Consider the following 19,787-nt stretch of genomic DNA (forward strand, 5'->3'; position numbering starts at 1 on the left):
ATAAAAAAAAAAAAGACGCAACATAAATATTTATTAAAACATAAGTAAACAAGAGGGGTGGCGATCAGACCCCACCAACAGAAAGCTCTGTTGGTGGGGAGAAGGGGGGGGGAATCACTTGTGTGCTGTGTTGTATGGGCCTACAGCGGAGCAGTGCTTTTCAGCGCTGCTAGATTTGGGCGCAGCCAGCGCCGCCATAGACTGTAATGGGAATCAGTCTATAGCGGCGCTCAGTGAGTAACATTGGCTCCGTCAGAAGATGAAGCCGAAGTTGCTTAAAAAAACACAATAATTCGGCTACCAGCAATCACTGGAAGCCGAATTATTTCATTCCCCCACTATCCATGGCGGCCTGGAGGGGGAATAGTAATTAAATCGGCCCGGACTTGTGCAGAAGCAGGATCAGCTATATACCGCTGTATCCTGCGCCCAAGTCTACCGGCGCCGATTTCAAATGTACTCGCCTGCAGCTATGCCTTAAAGCTGCAGTGGCCCTTTTCGTTAAAATTGCTCTGGTCTCTAGGGGGGTTTTCCACTGCAGTCCTCAAGTGGTTAAAGATTGATAATGCGATAGTTCAGGATTGATTAGACCCATCAGCTTCTCTGTCTCTACTCAATTCTATGTAAATGGGTCGATCAACAATACAATCGTTCACTAACAATCACACAGTTAGTGGGAGCCTTAAAGATGCATAGCAAGGATACAATCTTGATTGTAAAATATTACCACTTCTATGTAGTATGGGGGATGTAATATTCAGGGGAACTTAAGATAGGGCTTTTACCAGAACACAAACAGAAAAATGCAGCTTCCTTCAGCTGACAAAAATATGCAGTTCAACATTGCAAATTAGACACAAGTCCTGCTTTTCTCCAGCAATCAAGAATTCTGTTGGTGCAAATAATATTGTACACAGTACAACGACCGACACACACCAAGTTTTGTGTTACCTTTCCTGTAACACTGGGAAGTCCAGCCAGGAGCCTTGCACACAATCTGACACAGCTGGTCTCCACAGCTAAGCAGCAACACACCTGCTCAGGAATCACTTCCTCTTTATCTGCAAAAGATCTGTTCCTGCAAAAGATCCATTCCTGCAAAATGCATTCATAATCTATGATATCTGCAGATCATCATACACACTTGGTTTAACAGACAATCATCTGCAGATCATCTGCAGATCAGATCCACCAGGATGGATTTTCAGATCTGCAGATGATTGCCAGATATGCAGATGAAGTCTGTTAAACAAGGTGTGTATGATGATCTGCAGATCTCATAGACTATGAATGCATTTTGCAGGAATGGATCTTTTGCAGGAACAGATCTTTTGCAGATAATGATCTTTGGAGTGTGTACAGCATCTTTGTGTGCAGCATATTGCAAAGATTTCTATCTGATGGGGAGTGCAGCTCCATAGAATAGACTGTGTAGAGTATGGCTCTCATACTACATGGAAGGGGGTAAAATTGGTCTGTGATCTTGCCTTTTCCAAAGACTTTTATCTCAAGTGTGTATGAAGCATTAGTGAATGGTATAGTCACTCCTGCAGGTGAGGTTAACCTCTGATGTGTCAGTGATCTGTTTAACTACAACTATTCCCAGACAGGCTCTGCAGTGGGAGAAAACTGCCTACCCATCCATTCCAGGGAGACTCTTCAAACCTTTTAGGACACCTAAAGTGAGAGGGATATGGAGGTTGCCGTATTTCTGTCCTTTTAAACAATACTAGTTGCCTGGCAGCCCTGCTGATCTCTCTGGCTGCAGTAGTGTCTGAATCACATACCTGGAACAAGCATGCAGCTAATCTTATCAGATTTTTGCCAGATACATTTGCTCTACATGCTTTCTCATCTTCTATGGCTAAAAGAGTTAGAGGCAGAGGATCAGCAGGGCAGCCAGGCATTATGCACTGTCCCTCCTGGCGGTTCATTAATTCTGCCAAATAGGCAGAAATACATTTTTTTTTTGTTTCATGTAAAGCTACCAGAGTGGTAGCTACATGAAACAACACTAGAGGGCGCATGTGTCCCTCTAGTGCGATCGTCGCCGGCATCAATCGCAAACAGGGGAATGCGTATATAACGCGTTCCCCTGTTTGGCTTTTCCTGTCGCCATGGCGGCGATCGGAATGACGTCATGGACGTCAGCCGACGTCCTGACGTCAGACGCCTCCGATCCAGCCCATAGCGCTGCCTGGGAGTCATTGGTCCGGGCAGCGCAGGGCTCTGGCGGGGGGGGGGGCCTTTTCCGCTGCTGCTTGCAGACGATCGCCGCACAGCGGCGGCGATCAAGCTGTACGTGCGGCTAGCAAAGTGCTAGCTGCGCGTACAGCACTTTAAATGAGGCAAATCGCCTCACCAGGGGCTGAGATATCCTCTGCGGCGACTTACCCCGAGCTCAGCTCGGGGTTACCGCTAAGAGGGTTAAAAGAAAATATATATGGCAGTGTCTTGCCATTGAATTCCTGCTGGTGACAGCATTGTGGACTTTGAATGGACTTCTACTGTCCACCAGCAGATGTCTCTCCTCATGTTTGGAACTCTGTGAACCTTCTGAACAGTGGGGATGATCAAAGAGATGCAAATACTTATATATACTTATATATACATTAAATTTTATGCAAATATATGCAGTTAGAAAATAGACCAATCAATTTAAACTCAGGATAATGCTAGGTACACACCATGCGTTTTTTCGTTCGATTTTCCATCTGATCGATTTTCAACTTGTTTTTCCACTCGATTTCCCTCTTGATTTTCTTATCTTTTTTTTTTTTTTATCAATTTCCATACACTTCTATGAGAAATCGAGCCGTAAACAATGAAAAGTAATATCAGATATGACAGAAATTATCTATCAAATGCATCTATCGAACGCAAAAGTATATTGTGTGTACCTAGCATTAACCATTTCTGCTCTGCTGCGGTGCCGAGCTTCGGCACGCGATCGCGGGCGCGCCCCCATGCTGTCTCCTGGTAGCCCTGGGATCAGTGAAAGGGATCATGGTTCCCGATCACCGATCCGTGTCCCCAGCAGAAAAACCAAAGCGCTCAACTAGAGGCTTAAGTCTTTCTGCAAAAAAAAGTTTCCCCGTCCCCCCTGTGCTTCCAGTGATCGAGAAGCACAAGGAGAAAAAAAATAAACTCAAGGTGGCCATCTTGTGGCCAAACAGTAAAACTACATCTACATATTTTTTACATTACAATTTACACATATAATAACATTAAAAATTAACTGTTTATTTCCCACACCAAAATATTACCCAAATAAAAAATTTAATGGAAAAAAAAATTACAATAAAAAAAGACATAAATAGTTACCTAAGGGTCTGAACTTTTTAAATATGCATGTGAAGGGGGTATACTACAAACATTTTTTAAATTATAAGCTTGTAAATAGTGATGGACGCAAAACGGAAAAAATGCACCTTTATTTCCAAATAAAATATTGGCACCATACATTGTGATAGGGACAAAATGTAAATGGTGTAATAACCGGGACAAATGGGCAAATTAAATACATTGGTTTAATTATGGTAGTGTGGATTATTTTAAAGCTATAATGGATGAAAACTGAGAAATAATGAATTTTTTCCATTTTTTTCTTATTAAACCTGTTGAAATGCGTTTATAAAAAAATAATTCTTAGCAAAATGTACCACCCAAAGAAAGCCTAATTAGTGGCGGAAAAAACAAGATATAGATCAATAAATTGTGTTAAGTAGTGATAATGTTATTAGCAAATGAATGGGAGGTGAAAATTGCTCTGATGCATACGGTGAAAAATCCCCGCGGGCTGAAATGGTTAAATTGATTGGTCCATTTTCGAGCTGCATATATTTGCATATAAATGTGCATACATTTACATCAACTTGGACGTATTTGCATGTCATTGATTATCCCAACTGTATAGTCACATTGTGCAGTATTTAAAAGGAACCTGTAAACAATGCCAGTTGCCTGGCAGTCCTGCTGATCTTAATGGTCATTAGGGTCTAAATCACACACCTGAAACAAGCATGCAGCTAATCTTGTCAGATATCTGATCTGCATGCTTGATCATGGTGTATGGCCTAAAGTATTAGAGGCAGATGATCAGCAGGACAGCCAGGCAATGTGCATTATTTAAAAGGGAATTAACATGTCAGCCTTCCTACCCCTCTCACCTCGGATTCCCTTTAAACCTACTTCTGGTGAAAGAACATCGTTAGACCATTTTTTGCTAGTAGGTCTTGGGTTCTGGTCACCTATTGTAATGATCTGCTCAGCTGGCTGCGCAGGCAGGCAGCTTTTTGACCACTGTTCAGGTCTGCATTCTGCAGGTCTCTGGAAGAGAGACCTTTTGTCAGTTTTGCAACTTGCTGCTGCTGAGGAATTTGCATACGTTTGTCATGCAAATTGCCTAGCCACATCCTTTGTAGGCTTGCTCTATATATACCATGTTATTCCACAGTAAGTGGCTGGTCATAAGGGTTTGTCCTGTGAAACACTCCTGGAGTGTCAGCCATGCTTATTGTTTGAAGATTAGCCTAGAGTAATTCCTGGGACTGCACTAGGCATTCTTGCTAGAGCAGTCAGGATTGTATTATTTGTATTGCCTGTTCTTTCTCTCTTGCTGCACTTGGATCGCACTTGCTCTGGCGGAAAGAGCCGTGGATCCAGCTCGCTCTGTTTCTATACTTGGATCACACTCGCTCTGGCGGAAAGAGCAGTGGATCCTGCTAAGCTCTCTTGCTATACTTGGATCGCACTTGCTCTGGCGGAAAGAGCAGGGGATCCTGCTAGCTCTGTTGCCTTACTTGGATCGCACTCGCTCTGGCGGAAAGAGCAGTGGATCGTATCTCTCACCAGTTTTCGTGTATCTGTCTGGTCTGATACGAACGCTTGCTGGAGGCTCGATGAGGTAACCGTTAAGCAAGCGCTCGCGTCCTCTGTTTCATGTTTGTCTGGCGGTGGTTAGTTAGGCGTGCTTGTCTCTGTTGTGCTTAACACGCGGAGACCGCGCAGTAAACGCGTTCGCTGTTGCGAATGAGTGTGGTGTTCGCGTTTAGTTAGAGTTTGTTATTTTCCTTATCTTCTCATTGTATGATTGCTGTGCCTTTGCTACTCTCATGCCCTGTCTTGCTTAAGCCTTGTGTCACCTCTGGCAATCGCCTCTCTTGCGATTGCGTTCCTACTTTGTTTCTGCTGTTGTGTGTGCACCGTCGCGGGTTGGCGACTAGATTGGGGCACATACATACATTCTATCAGTGTGCTCATTCTCTTTCGCAATCGCTTCTCTTGCGATTGCGTTCTCACTTGGTTTCCTCTGTTGTGTGTCCACCGTCGCAGGTTGGCGGCTAGATTGGTGGACATACATACATTCTTCATCTGTGCTTATTCGGTCTTGTGTCGCTGTTAGCAATCGCTATCTCTGGCGATTGCCTTCTCACCTGATCTTCATGGTTGTGTGTTCATCGTCGCAGGGTGGCGACTAGATTGGTGGACACACATACCCTCTGTCGCTTTGGTCTCTCTCTTTCAGGGCTATCTTGCCCTACGTTTCTTCCCTTCGTGCAATTCCTGCCTGGCGTCTGTGGCAGGGCAGAGGAGCTGTTCCTCTGCACTCCACAGCTCCACCTGCCGACAGGAATTTCCCTCTACAGGTGCATTGCACCTTTGCTGGGTTCCCTCAAATTATACGCTTGTGGAGGATTTCCGCAGTGTCAGCGCACATCCTGTGCGCTGATCATGGAGAGAATTCCACAATCGTTACACCTATCCTTCTACCTTGTTCCTAGTTCCTTGCCTCCTGTATTTTACATTGATCTCCTGGCATCAACTTCTTGCTTTGTCTCACTACTCTCTTGCTCACTGCCTGCATTATTTTTGATATTCTGATTATTGATCTTGGCCTGTCTGACTATTCTTTAGTGTGCTGATTTTGTTTATACATTTTTGTACTGTACGTGTGTGTGTGTGTATATATATATATATATATATATATATATATAATGTCCAGTCAAAAATGGCGCATATGAACAATGGCGCACCGTGATGCCACTGGGTTTTTTTTTTTGACCTTGTGCATAATGCTCCAGGCTGGTGGCTGGCAGTGCCCGCTGTCTAGTGGCGCTGGAAGTGGTCAGGCAGCCAATCCCGTGTGGGTGACCCAGCACACTGCTGCCTGCGTGGCATTCCGGCTCCTGCTGCTGCACTCTCCTCCCGCCAGCATCATCCCCGCGCTGTGCCAACCATCCTCATCCCAGCCAGGATCTGCTTTTCCTAGACGGCAGAGGTGGCAGGACTAACGTGTCCACTCTCCACCCGTGCACTCCTCTCTCTTCCCTCTTGATGCCTATTTTGAAACTTGAGAAGCCGTCGCATACGAGGAAATTGTGTCAGTGAATGAGCCAGCAGCCGGTGCAACCCTCCTCGCGGTGGGTTAATTAATGTTAAAGACAGTAAAATGATAATTAGCGATATGCCGCTTAATAATTTAACCTTTCAATTAGTTTTTCGTCTGTGCACCATAATTAAACATTGATGTTGCTAAATAACGTTAAGGCTATATTTTCAATGCAGCGCCATTTTTAAACATCGGCACTATGCACCATTATTTTCTGACACACACACACACACATGGCCGCTGCAGCTTTAAGGCCTTGCTGCAGGGCCGTACAACTCAGCACACAAGTGATTTTCCTCCCCCCCCCCATCTCTGCCTACACATAGAGCTTTCTGTTGGTGGGATCTGATCGCTCCCCCAATGTTTATTTCTTTTTGTGCAAATATTTTTTGGTTTATTTTTAAAATAAATTGTTCTATTTTTTTTTTCTCCCTCCCACAATCAGCCAGACAGCCAATGACAGCGATCGGCCATCACTCCTGAGTGTCTCAGGGAGACAGCCGTGTCACATGGCTGTCCCCAGTACAGCTCTGCCTTAGATCGCAGCGCTGTACCATGTAAATAGATGGCAGAGCTCCGTCATCCATGTGGAGATGTGCGCACAATCACCTGCAAATCCCCATCCCAGGACTTTACGCCAATCAGCATTAGGCGGTCCTGGGGCTGCCGCCGCAGTCACGTTCGGTAAAAGGTTAAGCCCCTACTGACTTCATGCAAAAAATGTTCTCTGCTCGCTAAGCCATCGAATGGTATATTTACACCTGTGCCCATAGCGGGGCCTCAGCTAACAGAAAGAACTCCCTAATCCTGAGATTATCTCCGCCAACGATTTATCAGCATTGCTTTAAGTAAGCTAACCAAGTATGACTTCTTTAATTTTAGTCTATCTCATGGTATAGAATGGAGAAGGTCAATGCAGCGGATCACAATATAAATTGGTCCCCGGCGTGCTCATCTTGTATTTTCCAACAGCTTCATTTAGCCGTGTACAGATTACCATTGCAGTAGTTTTGCTGCTTCTGTATTGAAAACAACGCAATATACATAATTGTTATTGATAGTTCCTTGTTCCGTATTAGATTTAGAGGCGCCGTAATGTACTTTGCATGCCTTTCACACTCCTCATAGCCGCATAGATGCAGAGACAGTGATCATTATTCTGTAATTGTTATTAATAATCTGCAGAGTAATTGCTAGGAATTGAAAATATTTCTGCAGATGTAAGGCGTTTGTCTCACTGTACCGGGAGGCAGCGTGGCGCCTTGCGGATGATAAAAGCAAGTAGGAATTTTTTAATCTATAAGGAAACATATGAGCAGATGCATTGCTTAGCGCCCTGCAAAAATCAACATGTGACGAACCCATTAACAATGAACTTACAACGATGTCCTTATATCACATCAGGGGTGGCATATAGAGGGTTATTGTTTACTTGTAGTGCCGGAGTCTCAACTTCAGATCCCAGCGAGGGCATTATAGACATGGGGCCTGATTCACAAAGCGGTGCTAACAGTTAGCACGCTGGTGAAAAGCCCTTTATCATGCATAAACTCAGTTTAGGCATGATAAGTTTAGGTGTGATAAGTTTAGGCATGTTAAGTTTAGGTGTGATAAGTTTAGGCATGATAAGTTTAGCCCCAACTAGGTTAGCACCGCAGTGCACAGCTGATCAAAGGTTTTGCGCTAGCAAAGTCTGGTGCACTTCGCATAGAGTTTAATGGCGCTGCTTTGCGTGCGGGACTTTGCGTGAAATCTGAACTTATCTAAACTTAGCATGCCTAAACTTAGCATGCCTAAACTTATCACACCTAAACTGACTTTTCACCAGCGTGGTGCAATGGTTATCATGCCTAAAGTCTCTAACTGGGTTAGCACTGCTTTGTGAATCCAGCCCATGGAGTCTGCATGCTCTCCTCATGCATACCAAGGTTTCTCCATCGCAGAAAGAGAAACAGTAAGAAAAGAAGACCCCAGGCATCAAAACCAGAAGATATATTCAAATGTAAAATGTGTTTCTGAAAAATGTTAAAGCGGAACTGAAGACTCCCTAAAAAATAAGAGTTTCACTTACCTCGGGCCCCTGGCAGCTCCCTGGCAGCCGACCTGTGCCCAAGCCATTTCAAAACGATCCTCCGTTCCTCTGCTGCAGCTCACTTTTCTTCACGCAGTGGAAGCCAACTTCTAGGTGGATGTCCACTGTACACTGGCCACGCGTATCCTCGTGTGCATTCCCGTAGCCAGGAGCACCCTGCGCAGACGCAGTGCGAGAAAATCTCTACTGCGCCTGCGCAGCGGGGGAATGGAGGATCGTTTTAAAACAGAGTGGGCGCAGGTCGACTGCAGGGGGCTGGCAGAAGCCACTCTTTTTTTTTAAGGAGTCTTCAGTTCCGCTTTAAGTATAGAGTCTGAGAGATAAAATGGTACTCACAAACCCAGATTGTCGCACAACCACTAGGAAGGCAGTTGAGACATCAATTTAAAGGGAACCTAATCCCTACTAAAGGGTTTTCCCCTTCTGGACCAGAGCAATCACACTCACGCTCCTCCCATACATTCGCCAATAACTTAATAACTACTTATCACAATGAAAGCTATAGCTTGGTTTGTTTGTTTTTACCACCCAGAAGCTTTCCTACTAATAAGCAATGCTTGGTGAGATTTGCCTTCGTAAAACAGAAGGAAACTTGCAATAATTCAGGTTTAAGTGAAAATCTGTGGCAAATCACACCAAGCATTGCTTTCTAGTAGGAGGGCTTTTCGATCTCTTTTATCACCCTATAAATTCCTAGTGGTTTGGTCACCCGAGCTGCTTGGTAACTCTGTTGTACTGGTCCAAGCCCCTATCCCATACAGCCATATCAGCCATGTACTGATGAAGACCAAACGCCCGAAACAGGCTGTCTGCATGTGGGGTTGATGCGGCTCTGTAAAATGTAAAGCTATAGGCTTGCTATACACCAGCGGTTCTGGGTGCAAGCCTTGCTACAGGGGCATAAAGAGATAATTTGCATAATCAGTAGAAGTGCATTGTGGGTAACCACAAATGTTCACTTATAGCTGAATTATCACAAGTACCTTCTGTCTTAAGAATGCAAATCACAACACAAATTGAATTTTAGTAGGAGGGCTTTTCAGTCTCTTATAGTCCCCTATACTTTCCTAGTGGTTTGGGTCACCCGAGTTGCTTGGTTGCTCTCTAATTACTCCCAAAAAACTTTTAAATATCAAACACTGTAAACACAGCATGCAGGCAATGGCATTAACCTAGTCACTATGTAAAGGCCACACATGATTATTTTTTTTTCGGGGGAGGGAGTTGGGGGGGCGCAGCTACAGAAATATGATCTACTTTTCCACTTCATCAAATAATTTGATAAATCTAACCAATATACTGTACGTGTTTTTCCACAAATGAAGAAAAAAATCAAATAAAGCATTGCAGTTTTGTATTTTTACTATTTTTTTCCAATACACCCAAGCAGATATTTATTGTAATAATTCTCAAATCTCAATTTATCAATCCAAAAAACAAAAAAATTAACATTTTTCTTTACAATGCATATTTTTTATTAAAAAAAAAAAAGAAAAAAAAAGAAGACATCGGATCAGTTTGGTAGAATTGTGTACGGTCTTCTCAAGAAATAGCATACGATCTGGGTAGGTCCATTTCCAGAGATAAAAATGGTAGTTATGTAAAACCTACAGAAAAACATAACTGGAGGTAGGAAGAGACATGTCTGTGATGATCCGCTCAGCTGGCTGCACAGGCAGACAGCTGTTTGTCCATTCCTCTAGTCTGTGGGCTGCAGGTCTCTGGAACAGAGACCTGTCTTTTCATTGCAAGTTTCTGTTCTGTTCTCTTGCTGGGGAATTTGCATACATTCGTTATGCAAATCCCCTACCTGCCTTCTTTGATGACTGGCACTATAAGAGCTTTATGTTTCCCAGAATGCTTTGCTGGTCATTTCCCTTCCTTGCTCAGTTCCTGATGGACACTGCTGGAGTGTCAGCCATTGCTATCTAGTATAGTTAATTCCTGGGGGTTGATTTTGGCTCCCCTTCTAGCCCAGTCAGGTTGTATTATCTGTATTGCCTGTTCTGTCTTGTCTTGCCTGTTTGCCATTGTCCTGTCCCTATGGTGGTTGACAGGAAATGGTTCTGATCTATGTTCTTGGAGTATAGCTGGTGCAGCGGTTGCTACCAGCTATCTCTTCTGTTCTGTTTCCTGGGATCGCGCTAGCTACTTTGTGCTAGCGCTGGGGATCCTTCTGTTCTGTTTCCTGGGATCGCGCTAGCTACTTTGTGCGAGCGCTGGGGATCCTTCTGTTCTGTCTTGTCGGTCGCGATTGCGCTGTCACCAACGGCGGTTGATAGCGAATCGTTCTGTCTTGCTGAGATCGCACTAGCCGCTAGCGTTAGCGGCTGTGGATCTTTCTGATCTATGTTCCTGCTTGGATCACACTTGCTCTGGCGGAAGAGCGGTGGATCCTTCCTGCCTAGTTCTTGTTTTTCGTGTGTCTGTCTTGTCCGCTGCGCTTGCTACAGGCTCGGTGAGGTAACCGTTAAGCAAGCGCTCGCGTCCCCTGTTTCATGTTTGTCTGTTTATGGTTAGTTAGGCGTGCTTGTCTCTATTGTGCTTATCACGTGGAGATCGCGCATAACCGCGTGCACTGTTGCGAATGAGTGCGGTGTTCGCGGTTAGCTAGCGGTTATTATTTTCCGTATCTCCTTATTGTATTTGCTGTGCCTTTGCTACCCTTGTATTCTATTCTGTTCTGCCTTGTGTCACGTCTCGCGATCGCACCTCTCGCGATCGCGTTCCTATTTCGTATCTGCTGTTGTGTGTGTGCGGTCGCGGAGTGGCGACTGGATTGGCGCACACACATACAACCTATCCCTTTTGCTCAATCTCATTCACAATCGCCTCTCTTGCGATTGCATTCTGCGCTTCGTACAATTCCTGTCTGGCACTTGTGGAGGTACAGAGGATTGGTTCCTCTGCACTCCCCAGCGCCATCTGCCGACAGGAATTTCCCTCTACAGGTGCGTAGCACCTTTTGCTGGGTTCCTGCAAATTATACGCTTGTGGAGGATCTCCGCCGTGTCAGCGCACGCGTTGTGCGCTGATCACGGGGAAAGTTCCACAATCGTGACAATGTCCATGATCTGGAAAAGGGCTCTGTAGGAGAAGGGGAGGCTTTGTCGCCCCTCCCTTACAAAGCCCCCATATTATGGACCATGTGGACCGGTATGTCATGTACGCTATTATGCAGAAACCACATTTCCGATTAACAACTGCATTCTCCGATTGACCTAATACCAATTTGAAGTCTTCTGATTGGCCTAAAATTACTGCGCTAACCCGATTTCCGCTGAAAAAAATCTGCATTTCAAGATTGGCTTAATATTTCCAAAGTATTCTGATTGGCCTAAAATTACTACAGTAATCCAATTCCATATTCTCTGTGATTGGGCCAATGCTTCCGAGTTCTGTGATTGAGCTAAAATTTCTGAGTTGCAGTAATGCGGCATTTACGGAAATTTCCAGAATGTCAATTTCCGCATACCGATTTTAGTCCTGGTAACGCGATTTCTCATTGGAAACTGGGGAATCTGAATTTTCCAACCATCTCTAATGCTCAGTAATCTTTGTGCATTTTCTTGTTTCTGCATTTTAGACTGAATTACATTAATACATGAAATGCTTTACAGTGAATTATTGAGCTTCTATTTGCATGTTTGTATAACAGATTTGAATTAAAGGTCGGAGGGTGGAGACATTTCAGTGGAATTTATTATCATTTTTAATTGTCCCCATATTTATAATGATTGTTCACCGACCTATAGATCTATCAGCACTATGGTTACACAAGTTTATTTTATAATTAATCAGAGCCTTGTTTTAAACACATTTCAGTCCAAGTAAACAAACACTTCAAATGTACGCGAGTTATTGTAAACGCTTTTATTTTACTGTAGATGTAAGTCGTATTGCTATAATTTAAGATTTTCCTTTTGTGCTCCGGAACGCTTGCCTGACTTGATTCAAAGGTTAACAACCAGCGTTATTGTAATCATTCTCTTTGAATTCCACAGACTATAGTTAGAGTCTTCAAGAGAAAATAATAATAAATCTGAAAAGGTTCTATTATTTGACCTGTGTTTTGAATACCCCGCATTTTTCCGTGCCTTTACCTTTTGTACTCGTCTTGTTGGGATAGAATGTAATTCTATTTATCATTGTCACTACACCTGAACTTTCTGTAAATAAAAATCTCTGATAACCAAAATGAATGATATTGTATACCTTGTTGATACAGACCTTTGTGTACCGTAATGGTGATAACATTAAAAGCTCATGTTATTTTTTTATTATTTATTCTGTTTTCTTCTTTTCTTTTTTGTATCAATTTTTTTTTAATTATATGAAAAAAAAAAATTAAAAGTTCAGCCTGTGGGCTGCCATGTTTTTAAAGAGTAACTGTTAGCCCCCAAAGTGAAATTTAAATCTCTATAGCAATGTTTTATTTAGTATTTAAGTGAGCCAAAAAGCCAATGCAGAACTTAAAAATCAATGTAATTTTTATACTATGGAGCCTTTTGGACAAGCTCCGGACGCAAAGCCGCATATCAGATACTGCTTCAGCATGCAGAGCATGCCTATGTCTCCCCGACCCCCTCTCCCCCCCAGGACCAGGTGCCGATCTATTCTCACATCAAACAGCTGACCGCTCTGACACGGAGAGAGAGCGGGAGCACTTCCAGCGCCGCCACCGCAGAGCAGCCGCCGCCGTGCATCTCTCTCACATGTGAGAGAATCACATGTGACTCGGCGGCGGCTGCTCTGCGGTGGCGGCGCTGGAAGTGCTCCCGCTCTCTCTCCGTGTCAGAGCGGTCAGCTGTTTGATGTGAGAATAGATCGGCACCTGGTCCTGGGGGGGAGAGGGGGGTCGGGGAGACATAGGCATGCTCTGCATGCTGAAGCAGCATCTGATATGCGGCTTTGCGTCCGGAGCTTGTCCTAAAGGCTACATAGTATAAAAATTACATTGATTTTTAAGTTCTGCATTGGCTTTTTGGCTCACTTAAATACTAAATAAAACATTGCTATAGAGATTTAAATTTCACTTTGGGGGCTAACAGTTACTCTTTAATTATATTCCCTTGAAGCGGGGCCTGGTGCAGCTACAACTATCCCTAGTGTTGTGCGCTAGCGAAGGTTGCAGAAGCCGATAATCAGGTAAATGTATATAGTTCCACATGGTCCGGTGATGAAAAGCTCACATGCCAATAATGCTGTCAGTTTCAAACAGCCGCCAATTTTACGAGCTGACTCAATTTATGATGTCAGATGTTTTACATGTTGTTTAACAAAAAAATAAGCGCTCTCTCTAAGCCTGGGATGGTGCCTCATTGCACTACACAAAATTGTTTTTAACGCATTTTAAAGTGAAACTGAACTCATAACTTCCTCCCTGCTCTAAAAGATTAACCACGGTATAATAACCTTTATTTAAAAAAATGTCTTCAGTACAGTTTATGGAAATCCTTTAACAAAACCTGAATTTTTAACTTGGTTTCACTTTTGCAAGGACCACTGAAAGGGTTAAGCCTTAGTGATTACTGTGTGGGGAGAGCTGAACCCTCCTGCAGTCTGTTCATGGCTGCTATTAACTAATTAGACATGTTGATTTAGCTAAACATACAAAGAAGAGAAGTATATTTCTTTAGCAACTATATGTGGAATAAAGACTTTCCATTGTGTGCTGTGCAAGAGTTTGGTTACATTTTTTTTCTACTATATACTCAGTGTGTGCCCCTCCCCACTATTTTTAATCCCTTGACCCCTTGCAGGTTGGGTTTGCTCTAGAGCATCACAATGATTTTGTGAGTTTGGTAGACTTCGATAACAGCTTGGTATCATAGTATTTTTATGTATTGTTATTATTATTATATGATTTATTTATTATGTTATTTTCATGGTGTCTTGTCTTTTAACTAATTTGGGAATGGGTAAGGGACATTAATCCCTGATACTCCTTTCATATCGCTTGATGGTTGACTATCTGGAAGCCCCTTTATTAAATGGGAACTTTCTGATCCCATCAAAAGTCTCCCCCTCCCCCACAGAGCCTATCTTCCCATGTTTAGTGATAGTTACCCCATCTCCTTTTGGGCACTAGAAATGGAGTTGAGCACTTGTCCTTTGAGTGGACAAAGGTTTTTTTTTTTTCAAAAGGAAGGGAGGTTTCTGGTACCTTCTTGCTGACTTGCATGTCACGATCCACACTGGCTGGTATTGTTCAGGAGGTGAAGGCCCATGCACACAGGTTCAGCTGTTCTGGCAATAGCAGCTTGCATGAAGAAAAGTGGTTCAAAAAGGCCTAGGAGGAGAAGGGCACACTTTTAATTTTAATTTTTAACAACATTTCCTAAAACTTTACAAATGTCAAAGTGAAAGTGTTATGTGATGCTGAAATAGACAAAGCAAATGGGAGAAGTAGGGACAAACAAGGGTAAGAGGTGGAAAGGGAACTATAGAGGTAAGAAAGGGGTAAAGGTTAAAGGGGGTTAAATGTATACAGAGGTACACAGTCTCTTGATTGACATGCCATTTTACACATTAGAAACATTTTGAAAATAATGTTAATAATAGTGAGAACAACTTTTATAATTGCGAATACCTTTTTGTTGGACACACACTAACATATTATGATTTATATGTGCAATAGATTGTTATGATCACTTCTGCAGCATGTACTGCTGGCTGCAGTTTTACTGAAGACAAGCAGTTTTTGATTTCTTTGCGTGCATTTGCTCGCATTGTTTTGCGTGCGCTTACACTGAGCGTTGATTCCATCTGCAGTCGCTCTGAAGTTAATGACAGGTTACTATGCTTTTGTGAAAACAAACATTGTCTGTTGCAATGGAGCTGCAATCCCTTTCTTGCAGGCTGCATATCATTGTCTGCCCTTTCCTGCTGTCAGCCTGTGATTGATTACCATTCACCTGTGTGGGAATCTGCATGTCTGCTCCCATTGGATGACCTCAGTATAAAGGACTGCTTCCTGCAGTGTTCTATGGGCTATCATAGTCTCAGATTCTGTCTGTTACTCTGTCCGAGGCCCCCCGTTCCTAGATCTCATGTGGACTGCACTGACTCCTGCGAAGGGGTCAGTGAGTCCTTCCAGTTCAGCTCTTGTTATCAGTAATTGTTACCTTGCTAGTCTTGCATCATATATCGGTTCATCGCCAATATATACGCATACTAGCGTGTTTATTTTCCTTGTATTCGTGTTACGTTAATACATCAGTGTCGCTGATATATACCTACAAGAAATGTTTATATCCTGTGTTCAGTCAGTCAGCTTTCAGCACGTTTTAGTAGGTTATGCGTATCGTGATCACCCGTGCTTAGCTAGTCAGTCCTGTTCCTGTTGCCTTGCGTGGATTGCGCTCGCTTCTGCGTAGAAGTGGTGAATCCTTCCTAGTCCTGCTCCAGTTCTTAGTTAGTGTTCCTTGCTTATGTCGTATATCGGTTTATCGCCGATATATACATATGTCAGTTAGTCGTTTGTAGTTCATTGATAGCTGTAATCGTAATACGCTAGGAAATCGTACCTATTGTATATTTGTATGTACTACGTCTGCCTTCTTTGACTCTATTTCCCGACTATTCTGTCCTGTCCTTGTGAGGCACGCCACCGCTGCAATCGCATTGGCTGCCTCATTCCAGTCTGTCTTGTTATGGACGCTTGCTGTCACTTAAGGAGTGACTAGTTAAGCAAGCGTTGATTCTGTTACCTGTCCTGATCCTCTGAGTTCTGGTTTATGCGCTCAGCGCTACCTTGCGCTGAGCCACTATAGTGGAAGGATTGTTTGTGGCTGTTCGGATCTACGTCTGCTCTGTGCACCACATCTCCTGTTAGAGTCAGTCCTCTCCTCCACTAAACTGGGGATATCCTGGTTCCTTGTGCAAGCGTGTGTACCTCCTTCTCGTCAGGATATACACCACGTGCTCACTGTGGAGAATATACCACCAAGCGTAACATAGATAAAGTGTGGATTGTTTAGAATGAGGTTGTGGAACTGTAGTCTTCTCAAAATAGTGTTTTAAAGAAAATATTTATTCTATTACATCTTGACCGCCCGTAGGAGGTGGAAAATGGCCATGTGCGTGGCCACTTGAACGTACCCCACCCCCCAATATACCGATCCTCTACCCTGCAAAAAAGATCATTTTAAAACATTTGTTTTGCACTGAAAAGAGAAAAAGGGACTTTTTTCAAATGGCTATTTTGCAAAAAGTAGTTAAACTAATTGTTTTAGTCAAAATACCCAACACCCATACCCCCTTTCTTTTCCCTTCTACTTCCCACCACACCCTAACCCCTCTTATTCCTACTGTTAGGAATATTGCATTGTCTTCTCATGCCTGCTGGTGGCAGTATTCACTGGAACTACCTTGAACCTTCACTGTGCCACCAGCAGAGGGCATTTCTGGAAATGTAACAGCCCTGTAGTTCTGCCTTCCTCCAGCGGGTGGCCGTGTGCTACTTATGCAAGAGACTTGCAGTTCTGTGTCTGGCCTGCAGATGCCACTAATGGGACTGTTGTCAAGTACCTCCAGCTGCTTCCTGTTTCATGGACTATATAAGTCTGCCCCTTCCTCCAAGTCATTGCCAGAACTTCGCTCATTGTAGGTCTAAGTCTCTGGACACCTCTGATTACCTGGTATCCTGTACTCTGTCCTTTGATCTGATTTCCTGTTGCTGAAGCTTTGCTTGCCTTGGCTCTGCTTCTGTTCATTCCTCTGTGCCTTGCTTGTATTGATTCACCGCTGCTGTCCCTGATATTCCATCTTGACCTGTCTTTGCCTGCTTCCTGCGATACCGCGCTATTGTATATCTTTGCTTTGTACATATTTGTATATATCTCCTGCACGCTGTTTGTAGATAGATAGATAGATAGATAGATAGATAGATAGATAGATAGGGGTTTTGGTTGTATGTGTGCACACTGTTTTGTTTGGTTTGCAGGATATTCACTGTATATATTGTTTGCATATGGTTGCATCATGTTTGCATGATTTGTTTTATAACAAACACCTTTTGTACACTTCAATTCCTGTTTCAGTGTCAGTGTTCTGCAAACTGTGGTATTCTGTACAATACTTGTTTGTTCCCTAACACCTACACTTGTAGCCTAATTAAAATTGAATTTAATATTATGCATAGACTAAATATTAAAGAGGAGCTGTTAGGTATAAGGTCTCAGAGAAAATAAACACATATATCAGTAGCTAAAGATTGGCTGTACTTACATTACATATGCATTTCACTGTCCACGTTTGGATTTCACAGAATTTGTATATAGTATATGCAGAGATAGATGCTCCTGACAGCTCATGGCAGGCTCCTTTTTTTTCTGTCAAATGTGTCGTCATGTCCTGCCTGCTTCCTGATCACAGATAAGCTCGTACTTGAACAACACAGTGTGCAGTGAATATTAATGAGCCATGTGGCTAGGAATAATAGCTGACTCCTGCAGTGTACTCTGCCCAGAGATTTATCAGTGCTACGCGCTGGACTGATTACAAGCTGCTGTAACGTCTCATTATCAGCCGAGGGGAGGGCCCCAGAATGCTTTGCAGTATAGTATGCGGCTTGCGTCCTCTTGGGTTTTAACAGCCTTGCTGATAAGCACACATCAAAGGTAACTGAGATTTGTATCTTCACTAATGGCTTTTGGGCTTCCTTCTAAACTGTTTAACACAGGAGAATAGAGGTTTAAATTAGCTTCTGCAGCCTGACAGTTACTCTTAAGTTGATGTACTGTATGCATTTTTTATATGATATAATGGCGCATATGCAATTCGCTTTTTCACCTAAGTTTTCTCTTAGGTGATACTTTTTCATCTGCTCTTAAAAATAACTTCTCAGCATTTCACAATTAAAAAAGTACTAAAAGTAGTAGGAAAAGTATTTTTCAAATTGATTTTGTGTATTTTCTTGCTTGCTGTGGATTTAAAATGCATTTTATGATAAAGGTCCATTTGCAATTATTTTTTTCTCCTTAGTTTTCTCCTAGATGATATTTTTAAAATTGGCAATGAAATGTCTTTTAAATACCCAGCAAGAAAGAAAATACTCAGAATAATTTTGATAATACTTTTTCACCTCCTTTTTGGTACTTTTTTTTAGCTGCAAAGTGCTGAAAAGTTATTTTAAATGCAAGATGAAAAATTAAAGGAGAACAATTGTAAAAACAGTAAAACAAGTAGAAAACAGGAAGGAGTCTTCGCTTCTGCAGGACATTTACTAAAATTGGAACAAATCAGAAAAGATAAGCATGTCCCCTGCGCAAGGATGACACGCAAATTTGTGAAGTGTGCCATATTTCAAAAAGAAAAAAAATATATAAAACAGGAAGGAAAAATACATACTACAAAATCCATCAAAATCTAACAAATCTTTATAACAATGAATTAGTTAAAAATGTAAAAATGCTTAAATATGCATTTAAATTAATGTTGTAAAAATGTTATTTAACTTAATTAAAATGTATTAATTTTAATAAAATAATAATTAGTTTCCAAAAGGCCCTTAATTCAATTTAAATTACTGGCAATTGCGGGGGAGAAAAATTAAACTCAAGTTCGTCACGTGTTTTTTTTTTACATAATGTAGTGATTTTTAAATAAGACTGCAGTTTTCTTCAAAATATGCCATTCTGATACGGTTTCAAACAAGTATCCTAAGCAGAAATTGATTAGCACCTTTTGGAGCAGGGAGGTGCGTATTTTTAATTTCCTGCATGTTGATATTCAACAAATTTGTTATTTTAGGTGAACAGTTCATTTCCTCTCCTCTTATGCTAACAATCTTCTACCTGAAGGGGAACTTCAGCAATCTTGTTTATTAACGGATAATGCCCCATTAGAGGCTCTTTTCATTGAAGCTCAATCCCAGTTTTTTTTTTTACTTTTCTTCAAAAGAAAAAATATTCCTAGGTGCCCATTGAGATAGCTGGATTAATGTACAAAATCAACTCGGCTATTATTTTTCCTGCAGCAGTGGAAATATTGGTCACATGAACTGTCGTTTTTCTGCTTCTATGTCCTACATGAGTGGGAACAGGGCCACCATCAGAAATTTCTGGGCACCATACTGGGAAGAGCTGCCCCCCCCCCCCACCCCCTTCGACACACACACAAATTGGCCAGTGCTCTTCTTTAATCAGACCCTTCCCCCCTGCATATATTCTGGTGGGGGCCCAAATGGTTTCACCCCAAGTCCCCTCCCCCTCTCCGCTGAACTGCCCCTCTTAAAGAGAAACTCCGACCAAAAATGTACCTTTATCAGTAGCTGATACCCCTTTTACATGAGAAATCTAT

At 42.5% G+C, this 19,787-nt stretch overlaps 1 non-coding gene across 1 annotated transcript; it reads left to right on the plus strand.

Moving 5' to 3' along the window:
- The first annotated feature begins 18,687 nt into the window (after positions 1-18,687).
- LOC137529184 (U6 spliceosomal RNA) lies at positions 18,688-18,794 on the plus strand. Its single transcript, XR_011023609.1, has one exon. It is a non-coding gene; the product is annotated as a U6 spliceosomal RNA (small nuclear RNA).
- Positions 18,795-19,787: the final 993 nt, after the last annotated feature.

Source organism: Hyperolius riggenbachi, chromosome 8 (assembly GCF_040937935.1).
Source record: "Hyperolius riggenbachi isolate aHypRig1 chromosome 8, aHypRig1.pri, whole genome shotgun sequence".
In the NCBI taxonomy this organism is placed as follows: domain Eukaryota; kingdom Metazoa; phylum Chordata; class Amphibia; order Anura; family Hyperoliidae; genus Hyperolius; species Hyperolius riggenbachi.